Consider the following 23,316-nt stretch of genomic DNA (forward strand, 5'->3'; position numbering starts at 1 on the left):
CTATCATATGTGTGTGTGTTAGTCCAGATCCTGTGAGAAGCAGATACAAAATTGTGGTTAAATGTTCGAAAATTCTATGAGGGGATGCCTGTGTGAGGATATGGGGCAGGAGCTGGAAAGGCTAGGAGAGTCATCAGACTGCAATGTCTCACTCCAGCGAAGGAGAGAGGGTGGGAAGGCTGGTGGAATCACCACCTTAGAATGCTTTACAGTCTAAGGACAGCTCAGCAGGGCTGGCTCTCAGGGGTCCAAGAGCCAAAGTCATTCTGGCTCAGGAACATTCTGCCTTACTACGCCTGCCACATTCAGTCATTGTGGAACAGCCAACGGAATGGTCATGGACTTAAGAGCACAGAATCTGAGCCTTCTTTCACATATTCCTCCCAGAGTTTTATCCATAGAATGAGAAGATCTTTCTGTGTCATTAAAATAGATCAAAGGAAAAATGCTTCTGAGAATTCCCATTACGTAATATAGTCTTGGTGTAGCGTGTTAGCAAGACATCTGGATTAATTGCTAATAGTGTTGTCAATCTCTCTCTATTACCATCCTGTCTCTGTAAGTGGATACATCTCAAGACATGTTGAAAGTTACCTATATTTTGCCTTTCATGTTCTTTTACCGACTTATTCCTTAACTGTCTACCTATAATACTTCTAATTTTCTATTGAAACTGTTCATTTGTGTTTTCATCAACGATCTCACTATCAAATACAATATTATCTTTTAAAAATATGGATGCATTCTAATGGACTTTTCCCTGAAGCATCTGAATATAGCAAGTCCCCTTGAAATGCTCCTCCCTTAACTTCTGTGACTCAGTGTTGTCTTAATCCTCTAGGTCTCTAATTAGGCCTTCCAGACCTCCTTATTTCGTTAGATGCATTCATTTCCCCCAAACTTAAATTTAGACATTCTCCAAGCTGTTGCCCTTAGACTGCTTATCTCTAAATACCTTTTCACTTAAGAGTGCTAATTATTTCTCACATTTCCAACTCCTAAACATACCTTTCTACATCTGAACTATTTTACAGCACTTTACATATCTTTCCAAGTATTTCTTGACATTTCCTGTGGAGGCTCTCAAAGTCACCTTAAATGGAACATGTCCAAATCCAATAACGTCTGTTCTATTTTCTTATTTTAGATAATGGCACCACCCATGAGCTAACACATTTTTAACAGTTTTGACTTTTCCACTCTTGTATCCTTTCTGAGTCTAAATTAAATGGTTTGATTTTATCCTAAATATTAGTCAACACACAAAGCAATACTTTCATTTTTCAGATTTTAAAAGTTTATATTTTATGAATTATAAAATGAATACATTGTTTAAGTAGATTAACTATATAGAAAATAGAAAATATGGAAAAGTACACATTCAAAATATGCTATTAGATTATTCCCAATCTTTTAATATTTCAAATTTTGCTGAGTGAACATGGCTATATATAAATATTTACACATCTACATAGATATACCTTATTGGGTGAAAGCTTAGAAAAGGAATTGATGGATCTCACTGAATAAACAATTTTGCTATAATGTTGTGTTGAAAGAATAAAACTAGTATCTTCCTGAAATAACGTATGTATTTATTTTTCAACATAATTGTACAACAAAAATCCTTTTATATAAATATTTGTATATATTCATATTTATTTCCCTTTGGTAAATTCTTATGAGTGAGTTAAAAAACTGGGATTTTGTTTTCAAACACATAGAAAATTCACATCATCAGGAAAACACAAATTAAAACCACAGTGAGATATCACCTCACACCAGTTATAATGTCTATTATTAAAAAGACAAAAAATAACAAATGTTGGTAAGGATATGGAGAAAAGAGAACCTCTGTACACTGTTTGTGGGAATATAAATTGGTTCAGCCACTATGGAAAACTGTATGGAATTTATTCAAAAAATTAAAAATGGAATTACTATGTGATCTAGCAATTCCACTTCTGGGTACTTATCCAAAGAAAAAGAAAACACTAACTCAAAAAGGTATCTGCACCCCCATGTTCACTGCAGCACTATTTACAATAACCAAGATACTACTGATAGACAAATGTATAAAGAAAATGTGACACTTTAGTCAACAGTGCTCAAGCAGTAGTAATCAGAAGTGTCTGGGTGTTCATAGTAACCACCTCTTGTAATTGCAGAAATCAAACCCGACTTGTATTCATCTTTTGTTATCGATATATATTGAGTATTACAATTTCAATAGCTTTTTCCTTTCTTAAAATGTGTATACATTGTTTTTGCACCCTCTGTATACACTTGTATATATACACACACCTTGAAGGAATTATGCTAAGTGAAATAGACAAAGACAAATACTACATAATATCACTTATACATGGAATCTTAAAAAAAAGAAAAGAAAAATGAATGAATTTACAGATACAGAGAATGGAACTGGTGGATGCCAGAGGTGGGGGGTGGAGCATAGGGGAATTGCATGAAGGTGGTTAAGAGATATAAACTTCCAAGATAAGATAAATAAGTTCTGCAGATGTAATGTACAGCATGATGGCTACAGTTAATAATACTGTATTGTGTATTTGAAAGTTACTAAGAGAGTAAATCTTAAAAGTTCCTATTATAAGAAAACAAAATTGTAACTATGTGTGGTGACTGATGTTAACTTATTGTAGTAATCATTTTGATGATTACCAAATACATATACGAAATCATTGTGTTGTACACCTAAAGCTAATATAAAGTGATATGTCAATTATATCTCAATTTCTAAAAAAGGAAATTCACAAAAATTTAAGAAAGTTGTATTGCCCAAAGCACTACTAGCTTGCACAAAAAGATGTGTGACAGAAAGAAAAAACCTCTGGACCTCCAACTTTCTAGAGGTTGAGAAGGCTACTCAACTAACAGGACCATTTCTTCAAAAGTGACCAGTATAGAGGGGAAAGAAAGGAAATCTCAGAGGGAAAAGCCAAACATTATAGAGAACAATAGACGAGGATCCATTTCTAGGGAACAGAACTGGCCCCAAATTAATGAACAGTCCCACAAACCAGAGGGGAAGCTGAAAGATTTGTTCAATGATATTTCAGTATTTCTACAGACCAGGGACTACAAGGAGTTTCTCAGTCTTTCCCTTTTCATAAATAATTTTTTTATCCTGTTTATTCATTATACACTGGGTATTTCAGGGACACATAATTTGTGTTTTTGATTGTAAGTCTCTGGACTAACAGCGGCCACAGCCAGTCCAAGAGGGATCAAAAATCATAGACAGAATTTCATGCTGTGATTGACTATGACTTTTGATAGTCATGGGAAGGGGAAATTATATTTTATGCATGAGAGAGATGTGCCCTCCATAGGGGCAGAGGATGGTTAATTTACTATATTAATAACTCCACCTCTTTTCTGTATACATACCTTTGCCAGGTAATTTTGTGGTTCCTCTAACTAAAGATGTAGAGTGGGTTGTCTTTGTGACTTGTTTTAGCTAATGAGATGTGACAGAGGCTACCATACGACTGACCTAGTCTAAATCACTGATTCACAAGACACATTAACTAAATGAATGTTTAGTATTGTATGTCACTGAGGTTTTGTGATTATTACAGAGCATCATTGTATCAACATATACCCTGTTCTGCTTTTTTTTTCTTAGTCCTTATAACCTTGTAACCTTCTACACAATTGGTTATCACGTGTACCTAGGCTGGGCAAAACATCTAATAAAAGCTCTACATTTTTGCTTAATTTAAATCAATTTAATTGAAATAGAATGTTTGAGATAGATGGCTCTATTTTAGATACTTATGTAAGCTTTGAATCATGGGAGTTTTGCCCATCCAATCTACACATTAGAACTTGCAGAAGAAGTAGAAGAAACAGGCATTAGGCATTACATTCTCAGGATCTAATTCGTCAGGATCATCTGATGCAGTGATTATCTCCTTCGCAATAAACTGGTCTCTCTTTTCAATTGGTTTTATTTCAAATGCCTCAACTTCGAAGATCTTGTCTAGATAACTCAGCTTGATAGTATTTAGCAAATCTTTCAGTGTTGACAATAATAACCTCCAGCTCAAGCTGCCAAACAAATCTATCAGTTTCTCCTCCTACGATCTGCATCTGATTTGCAACCTATATTTACTATAATTACTTAGTGAATGAGACATTTTTATATTAATTCACTCTCAAATAATCATTAATTATGTAAAATCAATACCAATTTACATTTGCTTGGATTATATCTTTTCCTATTTTTTTCTGTATGACTGACATAAAACATCATCATTGCCTGTATTTGTTTTGTTTTCAACAGCCTCATAGACACTGGATATGACATAAAATAGTAAAACAATAAACCAGATAAGATCAACAGCATTTATTTTCCACACTCCATTAGTACTCTAGTAATAATTCACACACATTATTAGAATATGAACCCAAGTTAATTAACAAAAATATTCCAAAGTTACACTGCTGTCTCTTGCATCTGTAACTGATTGTTATCTCCAAATAAACACACAAAAACCAAGGAGAAATCACTATAAATCTAAGTAGACAGGTACAAGTAAATTGGACTATGAAAGTGTCATGTCTCTTTGCTTAAATGTCTTCCACAAATCCCAGAGATGTGCTTGGATTTAATATAATTGGCTTTGCCATTTCCTTACAGTTTAATGTGTGAATAAGTGCAATTACATACGATCCCACTGTCCCAGGTAAACAAATTCATTTATTAAAGCTATTATAATCTATGGATCATAGGATTGGAAACCATTTAGCAATGCTAATTTTCTATTTGGCTAAGTAATTACGTTATGGTAACCATTTTCAAATGGTATTGGTGAGGTGAGTATGGAAATGTTGACACAATTTAAACTTTGAAATGGGTGACCCAGAAATGGCCTCTGGGTCTCACATCACCTCTCCCTTCTGATATGTTTCTGTTTGTTTTGTTTTCTTATTGCTATTTTTTCTATGCTTCAGCAGTGTTATGAGCTAAACTGTATGCCCTCAAAAATTCATATGTTGAAGTCCTAACTCTCAGTATCTCAGAATGTGACAATATTTTAGAAACAGGGGTTTTTAAGGAGGTAACTGAGTTAAAATTATGTCATATAGGTCATAAATATTATGACCAGTGTCTTTATAAGAAGAGGAGATTAGGACACAGATGCACACAAAGGAAAGACTACATGAAGACACAGGGAGAAGGGGGCTGGTTACATGCCAAGGAGAGAGGTCTCAGAAGAAATCAACCATGCTGACACCTTGATCTCAGAATTCTAACTGCCAGAATGATAAGAAGTAAAAGATCCAGCCATCTGCCTCATGATCCAGGAAACAGAATGGGAAATAGTTTCAAGAAGCGTCAATGGGCACGCAACAGCTCTTAGAAGATGTCTTAGAAGCCCACACAAAACATTTCTGCTTACATATAATTTGGCAGAAGACACACATGGCTAATTTTATAGAAGACTGAGAAATGTAATTTTCAGTCGGCTTGGCATATGCCTATCTAAGAACTGGAGATTGTATTCCTCAGGAAGAAAAGGAGGAACCGATATTAGGTTACATAGATATTAGATTAGTCTCTTCCATATGCCCAAACCAGAATCTTAGTATTATATATAAGTTTTCATCAGAATGAAATGGTCTGTCATTCTAGGGCTTTTTATTAGATTGGGACTGCTCCAAAGGGTGACATGTCAGAAAGGAGGAACTACTGATAGATATATGGGCAATCAAAATTGTTTTTCTGTAACGTCTTTCTTAGTTTATCATCAAATCTTCAGAGATGATTTTCTTATACATCAATATAGGGGACACTGACTTATTTGTGAAATGTCTTAGAGTTATAGCAGTCCCCTCTTATCCATGGGGGATAGGTTCTGGGACCCCCAGTGGATACCTGAAACTGTGGCTAGTACTGAATCCTATATATACACTATGTTTTTTCCTATACATGCATATACTTTATGGCTTTTCTTTGGCACATCCAAATTGCCAGCATCACTACTTTTGTGCTTTGGGGGCATTATTAAGTAAAATAAGGGTTACTTGAACACAAGCATGACAATACTGTGACAATTAATGCAATAACCAAGATGGCTTCTACGTGATTAATGGGCGGGTAGCGTATGAAACATGGATCTGCTGGACAGAGAGATGATTCACACCCTGGGCCAGAGAGAGTAGGATGGCACAGATTTCATCGTGCTATTCAGAATAGCACACAGTTTAAAACTTATGAATTGCTTATTTGTGGAATTTTGCATTTGATATTTTCAGACCATGGTTAACAGCATGTAACTAAAATCACAGAAAGCAAAACCGTAGATAAGGGGGGACTACCATACTTTCAACTGAGAAGTAGAAAGGTACAAAAATGATTATAAATTCCTTGTACTTTTCATCAGTGTAACTAATGCTTCGAATGCTTACAGCCAACAGATGTCACTGTTTCTGGTTAAAACAGACACACACAATATAAATTCTTTGAACAAAACAAAACGTAATACACCCAAATGACCAATGGAAAAGAGAACAGGACATACTGGATTGTTTTCATAGCTCGAAGATCTTCTTCCTTTGGTGCCAAACAGTAAATTTATAGTAAGCGAGACCAGTGACAGGAAAGCAAGAAATGAGAAACAGAAATCAGGTCTTAACGAGCAGCACATCAGAAAGATGTATAATGGGGGCACAGAGTGAGAAAAGTCATTCAGCACAGTCACAAGAAGGATGGAATAAGTGTGGAATTAAGAGAAATAAGTGAAACAAGTAGGGAGTCAAGGAAATCTGAAATGAAAAGTGAGTCTTGACCATGATTTCCAGAGGGACAGGATGAGGGAGATGAGGGGCTTAGAGGGTCAGCCTGCACATATTTAGTCAGCTATAATAAGGGGACATAGCTTCCTTATTACAAAGCTGGGAATAATGTTGATCACTTTTTTTTCTCCATTTTAGATAAAAGCATGGGAGTTATAATTGGTATGAGGAACAGTGGGCAGCACAGTTCAGATCCTTGCTCAATGGGAAAACCCTAGAGGCATGTGACAAGCTGGATGATAATGACAGCTGTGACTATCAAATCATGCAGCCAGCCTTTCAGAGGAGACGGGGGTCAACCCCAGAGACCAGAAGGGTTATGTCTAGGTCTCCAAGGAGAGGAGTAGTAACTCTTTCCTGAATTGGCTGTTAAAATGACAAGTTTGTTCAACAGGTATGAAGAAGGTAATAATACATACATACAGAGAGAGAGAGAGAGAGAGAGAGAGAGAGAGAGAGAGAGAGAGCTTTTGAAAGATAAAATTGTTATTTCAGAGGAGATTAGGAAAATGATTCCTGGGGACTTGACATTGTATTTAATAGGAATTCCACTAGTTCAATACAAATATCTTAATTTCTGATCTATTTTTATTGTAGGAACCAAGAATCAAACTGGGGCTTCTTTTCTTTCCTCAAATGTCTACAAATTTTAGTTATAAACATAGACAATTGCAGGTCTTAAGCATAAAATCTAAGACCTTTGGTATTTGTGACTTACCTGGTTGCTATTGAGTCTATCAGTAAGCTAACATTAGAAAAATCTTTGCATCATAAAGAAACAACTTCACGATGAGAGAAATGTCTTTTTGTCTTGATAATTTATCTAAATTGTTTTAAGTTGCAAATCAGTTGATATGAAGTGCTTCCACTATTTCACAAAGTAAACTCCAGACACACATGTATATAAGGTTCGGATAGAAACCACCCTGGCTTGTTGCTGCACTCAGAGATTTGGACCTAGATTAACAATTTTACAGAAGCTGGATTGATCCCAATGAATTGTCTTGCCAGATCATGCTAACAGCTGAAACATCCGGAAAAGAGTCACAAGGAAAATATTTCACCTTTAAAAGGTGATAATATAAACCACATGTCTTTTAATTATGTAACACCTTGCTCTAAAGATAAAACTCAGCACTTAATCCCCAGGGACATGTGTGCTTGTCTACACTGTACATGACCATATATCACTTTTCCTTTTAAGAGCATTGACTAGCCATTGTTGGTCCCAAATGCTTAACAATAATGCTCTTTGACTTGGTAATTCTCTACAAAACTCAATAAAAAAAATTATATGCAGAAATATGTTAGGATCCCTGAACATTTGAGAAATAGAACTTCAGTTTATGTAGCTTTCCAATAAACTTAAAATTATAGACATCTGACCTGTCAATTAATGCTCTCTCGGCAGACATCCTAAACTAGAGAGAGACTGTCTCATTGCCCTTCTTATCTATATCACAGAATATTTTATTGCTTCAAATTAAAAAGTGAGTACTGATGTGCTACAGTCTAACTTGTTTGTTTATAAATCCTCACATGAGTCCCTGGAACTCTGAAGTGATTTGGATTTCAACAGATTTGTGTCTTTGGGAATACCAAAATTATTTCCAGTAATTTAGTGGAGTACAGAAGCTTTTTTAATATCCCTCTTTGATGAAGGTAAGGGCTTAATGAATGTCACTGTTCCTTCCTCCTCACAAGCATTTACTGAGGCCTGCTTTGGCTGCATACACTGTTAGGGTCTATATACTGTGTGGGAAGGCAAGGACAAGTTTCCTTTCTGGGTAGGATTTACAATCTGGTGAGGGAGATAGGAATGAGCACAAAGGGAGGTAACAATGACAAACAGCCTTTGTGAGGGATCCCATAAGGTATGCGGGAATCCACTGGAAACGGAGGCCACTGAGAACCATGGTGGAGCTGGTGGCCACACAGATCTCAGAGAGAGTCTCAACTCAGCGTGAGTCTTGAATCAAAGTAGAGCTTTTACAGAGAGTTGATACACACACACACACACACACACACACACACACACACACACACACAATGGAGGCCATTTCAAGATCTGCGCTAAGCCGGAAAATGCAATGTACCAGCTGTATTCAAGAAATGGTGAAGAGTTATTCTTCAGACGGTCCGTACGACGTGGTCCTTGCCATCTGAGGACATTTAAAAAAAATAATATACCTTTGTTAGGGGCTGCAAATAACATAAAAAAGAAGGATGTTGTCTGTGTTTATGGGTTGGGAAGATGGAAGTATCTGCAGTGTACAGTGCCCACCATGGAATGTGAGGCAGGATATTTAAAAGAGACAACAAAGTTGGCTACAAAATGGCAGTACTTAAATGAAAAAGGCAAAAAGATGATGAGAATAAGGGAGAGGGCACAAACCAGACTGATCCTTAAGAAGGTTCCCTACTGTTAATATGCAAGGTGAGAAAGTTGTGTATTGAGGAGATCATTAGCTGTGTTTGACATGTGGCAGTTCATGCAGAAAATATTAGGTATATATATCCACCAAACTCCATATGAAAACGGTGCTGTTTTAGAATGTTTGGTTATAAAATTAATAGAATACTATTTCCTGTCAAAGCAATGTCAATTGTCAGAAATATAGGAGTCAAGTATCTGCTTAATTTAGTAGTAACGCCAGCTTTTATAAAAGAAATTCAAGGTATAGCTAAATTTGTTTTATTCATTTTTTTATTAATGTAATTTGGAGCACAAATGATGATAGATTTGGTGACCTATAAATGAAAACAGTGAGGGCAATTGAGTAAGAAAAATTAAAGCTGTATACTTTCAATGAAGAGTTTGATTTTACTTAGGAAATCATTTCACTTTATGGAATCAGATTTCATTAACAATCATTAATGTTGAATTAATCCTTAGAGGAGAACAAAAAACACAAGAACCAGAGATATTCCCAAATAAACTCTCTGATAGTTCTTTTGCACATTTGAGTCATTGTCTTACTCAGAAACTAGCAAAGACACTACAGGGGCCAAAAGCAATAATATGATCTGTCTATGGGATTAGGGTTACATTCAAATGAGGCAGGATATACTTGACTCCAAATGAAAGTGGAATTAGATTCAAACTTTTAAGAATTAGTTGTTTGGCTTGTTGTGCACTCACTGGAGAACCAAAAAGTCTATCATAGAAATGAGTACAAAAGTAAATACTTTTGTGTCTTATAAGATTGTCTTCTTAGCAATGCCTGCTCATTACAGAATTAACATTGAAAACCTTGCAAATCACGGTCCCCCAAAATTCTATTAATATAATAACATGAAAAATTAATAATTTTAACCTTTAACCCATTTAAATATCTTTTTAAAATTCTGTAGAACCATTTATACCTATAACTCATAATGCCAATTGCTTTTAATGGTGCAAGATAATTTGAAAGATAGCCCATTACTAAAATCTGTGTAACAGAGATGCTAGTAAGGTTAGGTTTGGCTCCTTCTTACATCCCTTTTCAAATGCTATGGCTGCTAGTATTTGCTGCTTATTATCTTTGAGTACTCTAAGCCTGTTTCTGTCTCCCTTCCTTTAAATCATCCCTGAATCATCAACTTTATTTCTTCTTTTGTAGGCAATTCAAGTCCAATCTTGGGTATCAGTCTCAATCCTCACCTCCTACATGAAACTTCTCAGGATGCTCCACCCTGCAAGTAATGACAACAGAGACTGCACGCCTGCAAAGCCTATCTGCAATCTGGCTATTTATGAAGTTTGCTGACTCATTTTTTAGAGCAAGGTGAAAACCAGTTCTCCCTACTTCCTCTGTACCATTAATTTTACATTTCATTGTCTTTGATATTCTATGTATTATTTTAACTTTTAATTTATCCGAAAATAAATAAACACTACACTATCTAGATATCCAGTGAATTAAAGTAATTATCATGTTTTCCTATTTTGAATAAAATAGTAATCCAAAATTCTTTAAATGTAAAAACACGCAAGCTAAGTCCATTTGCATTACTATACTCCAGTTCCTTCCTCACCAGAGGAAATGAAGCATAATAGGTTTTTAATCTTTGTTTTTGTTTGTTAAATACGAAACATATGTGAAAATCAGCACATAGCCTGTCATTCTAGAGCAGGAGTTGGCAAACGGCAGTCCCATGTACCAAATCCAGCCCACCACCTATTTTTGTAAATAAAGTTTTATTAGAACATACCCACACCTATTCATTACCTATTATTTATGGCTGATTTTGTGCTATGACAATGGAATGAAAAAGTTGCAACAGAAACTGTATGGACTGCAAACCCTATTTGTGATTTGGCCATTTATAAAACTTTCTGACCTCTTTTCTAAAGCAAGGTAGGAGCCACTCTATATATCTTAATCTTTAAAAGACTAGTTTTTGGTGTCCAAATATCAATAAAACAAAACAGACAGACAACACAGGGATCCTTGGAGAAGGATGTGGTAGGGAAAATAAAAGTTGAGCCTGGAGCATCTTATGGATGGCAGTAAATGAGGAAGCTCTCCAAAAAGAATGGGGCCATCCATGTCAAAAGGGCACAGGAGCCAACCTGAAAGAGCCCACAATGGCTAAAGCTAGAATAATCTGATACACAAAATAAATTAACAATAGTATTGGATTATAACCCATAGAATAAAATTGTTAAAGTCATGCGTGATTCCATACTGATATAAATAAATAATTAAGTGTAGAAGAAATGAGGGAAATAGAAAACCACCATTAGGATACCACAGTTTGTTTCGGGAAAGATCTGCCAGTGGATGCTGAAATTAGTGAGTGAAAATTTGAGGAGAAACAGCATATTTTCAGAATCTCGAGGTACCCTACCCCCCGTATTTATTAATTTCAAATGGAAAAATACTAACTAGCACAGAAACCCAGCAGACACCACCTTAACCAAGCGATCAAGGTTAACATCATCAGTAAAAAGAAATATGGATGTCATTTACTCCATTGATAAGATGCACTGAAGCATGCCACCTCTGTGGTATTCTTCCTAAAAATGCAACCTTAACCTAATCCTAAGAAAATATCAGACAAACCCCAAATGAGTGATATTCTGCAAAGTAAGTAACAAGTACTCTTCAAAAATGACACGGTCATGAAAGACAAAGAAAGAGAGATGAACTGTCACAGATTGGAGGATACTAAGAGGACACAGCAAATAAATGCAATGTGGGATCCTGTATTGTATCCTGCGGTAGAAAAGGGGAATAGTGGAATATTGGTGACATATGAATAGAGTCTTTAGTAAATTAATAGTACAATGCTAGCTTCTTAGTTTTGATCATTGATATAGTTATGAAAAATATTAGTATTAGCGAAAAGTGGGTAAAGTTCATACAGGAACCCTCTGTATTAATTTTGCAAACTTTCTGTCATTTCAAAATAAAAAAAGTGAAAAAAATATGTTTAAAAAGAGAAAAAGCATAGTTTTCTGATTAAGAAACTAGAAACCCAATGTGTTTCTTCTTTAGTGACAACAGTCCCAGCTTATAATATTTAGGTTAATAGCATAGACTTTCCAGAAATAAAAAGAACAACTGTTGTTCTGTTAAACTAAGTTCTGTTCTGTGGCTGTTGAATTGTTTCTAGGTAAGAGTTTCCTTGACTTTGGCATACTCACAGAGTTTTAGCATAGGAAAGCAGAAGAAACAATCTGAAAAGGAGTGCGTGACAAGATCATTCAACACTGGAAGGCTCTTGTTCCCCAGGGTCCTCACAGCCAGAATTCCATGGAAAACCCTGATTGCAGGAAGACCACCCAACCCAGGGATGGAGCCACAGGAGGCAGGCTGGACTTCGGAGGCCTTAGGGCTCTGTCTCCTTTCCTTTCCCTACAGAAAATAATTTTTATCTTCCTTGTGCTCAGAAAAGGACCTGGTGTCTGTGTGTGGTGTATGGAAACCTCTGTCATTTTACAGGCATATCTTATGTTGGAATAAGGAGTACACAAAGTGAGAATATGTCATCTGCTGAAAAACTAATTAGAAAAGGGAAAATCCCTTTCTCTGTTTCAAAGGATAAATTCTTATATAAACTATATTGTTTTTCTTCTAAATTTATATTAAAACCGGAGAGTTTCAAAGCAAAACACATTATAATATCTTAATTTCAATCATTTGGCCCAACACTCTGCTAGTTACTATTGGAATTTTTTTTTCTTTTTGCACATTATCTCTGTCCTCAAGTGCTTGCAATCTTTGGAAGCCACACCTGAACTCACAACAGATACAAAAAATTAAGGGAAAATGCATAACAATAAATACAAATGGACATTCAGAAAGATGAAGACTGCTGTTAAAAGAGGATAATATTAACAAAATGTTCGCTTTATTGTAAGGATAAATAAGACACTACAGAAAATAAAATTTAAGTCCTTTCCTTATAAGGTACATTTTAAGTTTCAAGGTATATTAAAATTCTAAAAGTGAAAAAAAAAAAACCCACAAAAAACAAACAAAACAAAACAAAAAACATTTTAAATTATTAGGATAAAATATAAGAAAATATTATTTAAACAAGACACAAAAGGCAAAGACCCCCAAAGTAAAACGAACAACAAGAAAACACAAACACACTTGACTAACTCAAAAATTTTAACATCTTGATCATCCATACACACTGCTTAAAAAAAATCAAACAGATTGATAGAGGACATCAATAATTAATAAAGAAAAAAATAAAATCAAGAATATGAAAATAATTTTGGAAGCTCAGGAGCTTGAATGGAAATAAAATTACATCTTATCATCACTAAGCTGTAACTGAAATTTTAGCATTTTCTCTTACAATAAATGTAGGATGCAAAGCAGACTGGCATCATTCGTCTGAGACTGTTATGATTAGAGTTTATCGATTTTTTCATATAATATCATAGTTGTTGCAGACATCTAGAGATACTGTTTATACTCAACACTTCCTCCAAATTACAGTAGTATAGATTCATCACTAGATCTTGATATTTAATTCATTAATAAAAAAAAGTGTTACTATATTGCAATGTGTTTTTTAATATTTTGCTAGCTATTCTTTAATATAATTGAGTTCCTTTTTAATCCTATGTATGTTATTTAGAAAATTTTCAAATTTACCCTGGAAAGGAACCCATTAGCTTTACCAGGATATGAAAGGGGCCCATGGCACAACAGAAATTAAGAATCACTGAACTATGTTGATATAAATAGGCCGTTATGAACAATAATGAAAAAACAACAACACACAGCTAGTGTCAAAATGATGTATGTAAAATATGCTATGATTTGTATGAGTTTTTATGAAAATCACATGAAATAATACCATGTATTTTTCATGAAATCATATTCATGCATAAAACTCTATAAATATAAATGTAAGAAAATACATTCATGATAGTTTTTGCCTCTAGGAATGGGGAGGTGAATAGGGTGTGAGAAGGTGAATAAGAAAAGACAAAACAATTATAATGTTTTCTTTTATTTAAAACAATGTTAGAAAACCGATGTCATTTTTAATATACGTAAATAACATAAATTCAGGGTAATGGATACACTGGTGCTTGTTTTGAATTTTTTTTAAAGCTCTCTAAGTAAAATTTTAACAAACTTTTATAAATTAATTCAAAATAAGATATTGCCAGCCTTACAGTATTTTGCACAGTTCCTAATGTATAATAAAGATTTCATAACTTTTAGGCATTTCTATTATTTCTATTAAAGATTTTTAAAAAATATTTGGAAAGAAAAGTTTGAAAAGGAACGGTTTGGCCTTCCAGGTGGGAAAACTTCATGAGTAAAGGCACATTAAAAAGGAGCATGTAGCCTTAATGAGATGTTGTCAATAGTCTCTTGTAGCAATCCTCCATGCCGGAAGCATTTCCATGCTCTTTTTCTTTCCTGTTCGTGACCCAGAACATAATGCCCTGAATTGGTTGTGTGAGTAAAACCAGCTCTGGAAGTCCTGGAAGTCCAGAGCAGACATTGGTGATTGGATGCCTATTGGGTACGTGGGCTTCTTAGGGAGTGTGTGCAGGTTAAGGAGTTCTGGTGCCACCTGACTCAATGGCATCCCATTGAGTCATCCAGCAGGGCGCCCCGCCACAGGGAATCGCAGGGAGTTCCTATCCTTGAAAGGATGTTGGCTGAGGATGGAGGATCCTTGTTCAGGGATGTTGCTGGGCAAGATTAAAGAAGTTAAGGAAGGCCTTGTATGAGAAGCACTTGGTTTGATGCAAAAGGCAAACACATTCCAGTGTGTTAGTGAAGTTCCGAAAAATAGTTACTCCAGCTTTTTTTTCATGTTGTTTCTCGAAGCAGCATGCCACAGAAGAGGCTTGTGTAATTAAATAAGATAGGAAATACTATATTATTTATTCTCCTCTTGGAGAATCACGATATATTAGAATATTAAAGGCCCTAAGGAGTCTTTTTTGCTTTTCAACCCAGCATCTCCCAAACTGATCATTCCTATCTCATAGAACTTATATTCATTTTGGAAACACTTTTCTAATGTTTCAAAAAATCAAAACAACTTTAGCTATTTTTAATAGGGGAAGAAAATTTCATAAACATCCAGTTTACACTTGAAGCATGACACTAAAAGATGATTACAAATATGTTAGAGCACATAAAGCTGGATGAATTTCCAAGGCAGCAGGTTATCTCAGAGGTCTGATCGTTGTCAAAAGTCTCTTTATGGTTTATGGCCCTGTCTGAAACCCTCAGTTCTCCCATATGTACATATATGGTATTCTTTCCTTCCCAGTTAATTGTGCCATAAATAATTTCTTCTTATCTGCATATCGATTACAAGGTAATGAATGCCACTTCATATTATGTGAAATACAAATCAAGCCCTAGACCCCATGAGATAATATTCTTGGCCAAACTCCCAGGCCCTGTACTTGGGATGAACTTCAATTGTGTCTCCAGGGTTAGTGAGTGTTATGTTTCTAAGAGATGATCTGTTTATTTTATGCCACATTTGCAAGCTGTCTTTTCCTCAAATGAAGCATTAAGCATTATATTGAGATTTTTTAAGGTGTTCAATTCACTTTATTTTTGTAAATGTTCTTTATTCAAATTTATCTCAATGTACAATTTGTTCATACCTCATCTCTCCAGAGAGCTTTGTGGTTAGTCTTTCCCTACAGGGGGCATGGAGAAAAAATAGCAGCTAAAATTCATAGTTGACAAAGGCATATTTTCTTCTTCCCAATATTTAACATGTTTGTTCCAATGAAAATAATGGCTTGCTTGCAGATGAACCAAAGGAAATGTCTCATTCATTGACTTTCCGCTTTTTAAAATGTCACATACCTGTGCCAATGTTTTTCAAATATGCTAATACAGTTTTCTAATTCTTTAAATAAAACTTGGGGTGTCAGTTTCACATTGGACATTCATTTGATATCAGTGAGAGAAATACTATTTCCATCTGAAAGATATTATCTTTGAGATTGAGTCAATTCCATGCTGAGAAAAGGATCAAGGAGATATAACTGTTGAAGTAGTAAAACTTAATGTGTAAAATATTTTCAAATATGGCAGCAGCAAATGGTGAAAATGAAAGATTGCCAAAGGCATTTTCCTTTGACAATTTTGAATAACTATATCTTTATTTCAGAGCTAAAATGCTCTGTGTATTTACTTAATAATAATTTCCCCAAATATCAGTGCTTGAATAATTTCCTCCTGAGGATAAAAGGCAGGCACTAAAAATTATATTTTTAATATTAAACTTGACTACTTTATCCTAAAATTCAAACCACATGTGACTCAAAGTGATTTAAATTATTTTCTGAAATGTAGGGGTTTCCTTTTTGTTACCAAACTCTTTGACATTTTTGCCCTTTGACACAAAATTATGAACTTGATGAAGAAAATTTATGACCCAAATCCATCAAGGTCTATGTAAATGGAAAACTATGAAAATAGTAGGTTTTGGGACAGAGTATGTTTCTAACCACTCTATAAATCATATCCCTTTGCTGTTCAGAAGAAGGGTATCAGTAATGTTTTTAAATGAGAATACAGTCTTAATCACAGGATTACTCTGCAAGACCATATTTCACACCCATCTCTTGAGACAGCACTTGGCTTCTGACATGGGACCCTAATACACCTGAGCCATGAATGATTACCTTCTGAAATAAGCCAAAGAAAGATGAAATATTGCAAATAAATAAATAAATCTAAAGGATACTCAGAACACCTACTCACTATAGGGAAAATACTTTCATAGTTTGTTAAATTGAAGATCCACAAATATGTGGAAACTTTCGCATGTTCACATTTGAGCTCAATTTTATCCTTGTAGTTTTTGGTGCTCTCATTAAGAGACATCACTGAAAACTTACAACTATTTCAGTCCTCTTTTATTCTACTTAACTACACAGATTTCAAGCTCTAATTGTATTTTGCTCTCTTGACCTTGTCACATAGGGTTAGTATATCTAGAAAACATACTTCTATGGAGAGCATAATAAATTCTAAAAATTATACTGAAATTATTTCTCTTGCCTAGTGTTGAAATGAATTTTTCAAAATGCCATTGGGTTAATGAGTTTTTTCTTATATCTATTTTTTTTGTGTGTGTCTTTCACATTTTAACAGTTTAATGTAGTTTATTCAGTTACCCAGGAATATTTGTCTAGGTTGTCCTTTTATTCATGGCTTCTCAAAATAATACATTTGCATCTCAAACATTATACTTTTATTATTTGTAAAAGCCCATAGCTTGCTTGCCAATCGGTATGTTTGTATGCTAGAAAATATTTATATTTTTGATATATACATAAATATATATATATATTACATTTAATATATATATATGAATATGTGTGTGTATTTAAATACATGTATTTGACCTTGAAGGAGAAATCTGGAAATATTTCTAACTTACTCTTGATATATATATTTTTTTTTAAGGCATTGAGGTGCAGGGTAAATCTGGATATGTTTATAACTTATGAGTCACTAAAATTTCCAATGATATTCAAAATTATAGATAATTCAAAAAGTATTATTTCTTTTTCCAGCAAATATTCTTCTAAAATGTATTTTTTTAAATAGTATATTGCCTGATCTGAGTTTTGACTCTCTCTGTGTACTGTTCACTTGAGGTGCTGAAAAGCAGTAGTAGAGACTACAGATACTGCTAAGAGAAATGCCTGACCAATGACTATCAGGCTGGGAAATGTCTTCCAGATTTTACCACGAGTCTTAGAGTAACACAGAGATAATTCAAGAAGTGAAGTACATAGTTGTATGCCTGTTGAAGCACCTTATGGAATTGTTACTAGGTGCTAGTTATACCATTGTGAAGAGGAGAAGGTGCAATGAGTGCTTTGGAGACTCCATTCTCTAGGAGTCACAGTTCTTCCAGCACCTAGTCACTCCTCGCCTGACATTCCCTGTGCAGGGAAATGAATTTACATTGTCTTTTTGATTTATAGTTTATGTTTTCAGTAAAAGACAATATGGCTGAATTGACAAAATCAAGTTCTTCTATTTGAGCTTGGGAAAGCTACTTAATAACTCTCTAAACCTTAGATATTTTTTATCTGAAAAATGAAAAAATTAATATTACTTAATTTTTAAAGTCATTATGAAGAATAAATGAGTTAATCCCTCTTAGCATGGCACATGGTCAATGCTTATAAAGTCTTATCTGTTATTAATTTTCAAAATAACGTTAATCTCTCTGAACCTCTTGGTCTTTTTTATCAGTAAAGTGAGGATAATAATGTCAATTTTATATATTGTTCTGTAGATTGAATGAGCTAATCCATAATTAAACACTTGGCATTCTGCTTGGCATGTAATAAGCATTCAAGAAAGGTTAGTTCCCTGCCTGCCCTCTGGAGCAATGGTGAAACTCAAGACAGAACGTATGTAACACTTTGCTATATATCTCAGCTACCTATTTTAAAAAATCAATCCTATAGTCTAACATCGGTTTTTAATACTTCTGTCTTTAGAAAAATGGTAAAACTAAAGAATTGACAGATTTTTTTTTTTTCTTTTCTAGTTCTCGGTGCCTCTATCCACTCTGGAATTGTGACTCACTCTTTGGCATCTGTCCTCAGTATCAGTCATGGTCAGCTTTAACATTGAGAATTTCCTGATTTAAAAAACAGACATTCTTAAATAGGAGGGAAAAACAAATAAACAAAAATAGAAGATTCAAAAAGTGGTTAACCGAAATGTCAAAATGATGTTTAAAATAGTTGTCCACACAACTTGAGCATAATATTGCTGAAGGAGAGGATATCATAGAAGGACAGGCATTAGACCCAAAGGACAGGATGCTGGAGAAAGAATCTGCAGTGTACCGAGGCCCAGTCATGTCTCCACCACCACCAGCCCTGACTTGAGCACGTTGCTTCAGCCTCTCTTAGAGGAGCTTTCCCAGGCTCTGAAATGGGTACCTAAAATTCGCCTCACTGATTTGTTCTGAGGATAAAATGTGAGCGAGGTAGTAATTTAAATAGAATGAAATGGTATGCTATTATTAAATTTGCTGGGGAAAAGGGAACAAAGGGAAGGTGCATAGGAAAGCAATGAAGCCCAGTGGCCCATGGAAAACAAATGCTGAAGACAATTTAAGTGCCCCAACTTATTAAACAGGTATTTCTTTCTGAAGTCCATTTCTTCAGTGTTTCATACTGTCTGTCCTCTCTTTATTCTGAGCAGAGGCAAGGCGGAGCCCCCTCTCGCCCTGCAGACTCTATATTGCAATCCAACCTGGAATGTGTTTCCAGATTATCCCTAAGCATTCAATGTGAAAATGAAGCACACCTAATTCAACAAAACATGAAAAAAAAGGGGGCTGATTTTTTTTTCTAACTTGAGAATTTTCAAAATGCAAATTGGACCAATACAGGTTATCTTTAATAAGCTCTAATTATAAATACATTTGTGTGACACAATTTAATTTATTGGTAAACTAATGTTATTTGATTTTTTTTAAAGTGTGAAAGCATAGCAAAACCTCCTAGATGTTGCTATAATAGAATAAATATAATTTTCCAAACTGGAAACCATGGCAACAGTTTTTAATAATACAATATGATTGGCTGCATATGAAAAAACAAAACCATATTCTAAATAATTAAATTGTTTCTCAATATAAAATAATATCTCAAGTATTTTTACATTTTTATGTGTACAATGTGATACACTGCTTCAGTCTATAGGGAAGACTATAATTACCAGACATTCTTTTCATGTACTGCATTCTTTTTGTCACTAATCCATGAATTAAAATGGTAATTCAAAGAAAATAACTTGTCTGGAAAAGAGAAACCTGAGAATTAGGTCCCTTAGAATGAATTCTTTTTATGTTTGTCCATCCAATTAAATATGATTTCTGTGATTTTGGAGGAAGGGTTTGATAATTTTTAAAAGGGGTCAGGACAGGAACATTGATTTGAATCAGATGCCTGTCAATTTGGCCTCACATACCCACATTCATATATTCCAGAAAATTAAGCAAATAAGCAAAGGCTTTTCATTGATACAATGTCTATCCAAGCAACAAAAATCTGTTGAAAATTAAAGATTTTAATTCAAGCATCCAGATAGTTTTGCTTCCTAGTGGGCATTTGGCATCACCACAACAACCTATCTACGTGGCTAAAATTGCTCACTTCTCCACTGCACTGTTTGGCAGGACCTTCCAAAAAGCAGGTCCTACTGACATCACTTTACCAAGTTCCAAAACAGAATTCAAACTATACTCCCTATGAGTATATGCTGTTCAAACGTCTTGTGGAATAAGGTTATGGGAATACATAAATAAATGACTGGATAACAATAAACGAATGAATAATTCATACACATGAAAGGTTTAGGCAGTGGTATTCACACATGCGTTTCTGCTATGTGAAAAAGAAATTCCTGTATCTAAATATAGTGCCAGTATCAGAACTAGAGAATAATGTTTTATTTCTCCAAAGGTCAATATGATATTACTGAGTCTGCCAAATTTTAATAGCTATAGCCCAGTCATTAACGGCAATATCAGAGATGGTAGTAATGATTTTGACCCTAGAAATTTCAATCCTATTTTCAATGAGTTAATAGAGGAAGGCATATACATCTCTTCAATGTCTTGAATATGACATATTTGAGCTGTTGTTCAGAATAGATTTCTCAAAAGCATGTGTTCTGTTAATAAATATTTACGGGGAGTATAAGACCATATTCACGTATTTCTCAACATGGCATGATCCATCTTGTAGTTTCAGCATAAATTCTGTTATACAACAGGGCATTTAATTTTCACGAGGGTCCTGACATGACCAGTAAAACCAATCTTCTTGTCAAGATTACCAGAACTTTCTTTTCATAATAAACTGCTTACTTTTTAAAGATTTCTCTTTAAGAATCCCAACTGTTACAGAGCTATCTCCCATTATTGTTTATTTATACTAGAGCCTGTCATATAAGACCTGTTTCCAGGTAACTGCATACTGTACTTTTAAATGGCTTAGTTAGCATCTATTACCAACTCAACTTAGTCACATAGAAAAGAAGAAAGTATACACTATAAAAGTAGGAAGTGATGTAAATACAACCACAAGCTGTCCACAAAAGAAACAGGAATGATACCAGATCTGTATTTTGTTGACCTGTACCAGATTTGTGTGTGCAATGCTGGTGAGAGTAGATAAATGAGGTAATACAGATTTAACATTTCAACTACTCTATTTATTGGGCATGAATTACAAAAAAATATAGCAAAGAACACAACTAATCCATCCTTGTGCCATGCATCCACTTTGAGTTTAGCCCAAGAAATCCCAAAGTTCATCCTGTGAAACTCAGACTTTAAAGATTTCAATACTATAGGATTTTCAATACTAAGCATTCATTTAGAATGAATTTCAACTCATACCTTTCATAATTATTTCATGAAATGTTACATTTAGAGTACTCTTGGTAATTTCATTTTTAACAATTCCTTAAGTGTATACAAAAGGCAATATAGTCATATTACTTCAGAGGTCGTTTCACATACAGTTGCAGAGCCAGAAAAAAAAATACTTTGAGATGTATCTAAGATAATATCTTTAATTCATCTTAATATATGGATAAATGATAGTTGTCATGGATGAGTGATAGATATTTTAGACATAAAACTTTCACAAAGAAAGAATAAAAACATCAAATAAAAGTATATTACTCTGCTTTTAAAGAACAATAGAACTTTTTGTAATTTAAAAAAATTAAAATCTTTAATTGTATATTTAAAGAATTTGTTTCAAAAGCATATTTATCGTTCATTAGAAAAGTGAATTTCTGTTGTAAAATGTACTTTTTTGTAAAATATGAGAATATAAATAGCAATTTTATGTTTTTCACAAATGCTTAAAATTTAAGTAACCAACGTATGTACTAATGTACATATTAGAAATAACTTCTTGAATATTTCTTAAGTGTTGTCTTTTTTCAATAGCAAATACTAACTTGAAAAAAACTCTTGGTTGAATTTTTTCGTCTTTCTTATCTACAATCAGTTTTAAGTGTGAAATCTTTCTTAGAATTCATACTTCAGAGTGGCCAAGAAGCAAAAAGTTATAAAATACTTTGGGGGTTAAAATCTGTAGCTTGATCAGTAAATTTCATGACCCAAAGTCAGTCCCTGTGGTATCATTTATTATAGCTAAAATGATTAGAACTGGGGGTCCATGACACTATTACCTGTTTCTGTAGATTTATTGAAAATTAGCAATTCCATTTATATCTATGAGATTTCAGGGATTACACTGTTATAGACTAGAAAATTGACAGATTTATGAGTCTAGTGAATCTAGTTGTACTGACTAATACAGCAACAGAGAAAATTTAAAGGTTTGTACTCCTAAAGGAGTTAACCTTTGGATAAAGAAACATTTTTCAAGTAGAATGCGAGAAATTATTGAATCCATAAATTGCCAGTGCTGCAAAGTTAAAAAAAAAAAAGGTGGGGAGGAGAGGGAGAGAGGGAGGGAAGGAGGAGGGGGAGAGGGAGAGGGAGAAGTGGGAGAAAGAGAGAGAGAACCAACAGCACAAGTACAAACTTTTGTACTTTTGTGTGAGAAAATATGAGAAGCAAAAGTTACCCAAATTAATTTATACTATGATTTGGTTTGATAATATAATTGCTCATATGGTATTTCTTGCTGAATAGTGTCCCTTGGTTCTAGGTTTTTGTTTGGGCTGCCTTGCTTCAAACTGCACAATATGGCTTATAGGAATTTCCACATTTTGAAGCACAGACTACAAATCACATGTCCCTCTTAACCCTTAGCAATGCCCATGGCATAAAGCAGACATACAATAAATATTTATTTTTTGTTGCTGATAAACCAAATACGTATCGAGTGCCTTGTGATTTATGTTAATACCAAAGATGTCAACTCAGCTTTCAAATAATTGTATGGAGATAGCTTGCCTCACATGAAACTTGACCATGTCTTTTATGTTACAAAATGGTCATATGATCTGTTATTAAAAC

Source organism: Rhinolophus sinicus, linkage group LG05 (assembly GCF_036562045.2).
Source record: "Rhinolophus sinicus isolate RSC01 linkage group LG05, ASM3656204v1, whole genome shotgun sequence".
Classification (NCBI taxonomy): Eukaryota; Metazoa; Chordata; class Mammalia; order Chiroptera; family Rhinolophidae; genus Rhinolophus; species Rhinolophus sinicus.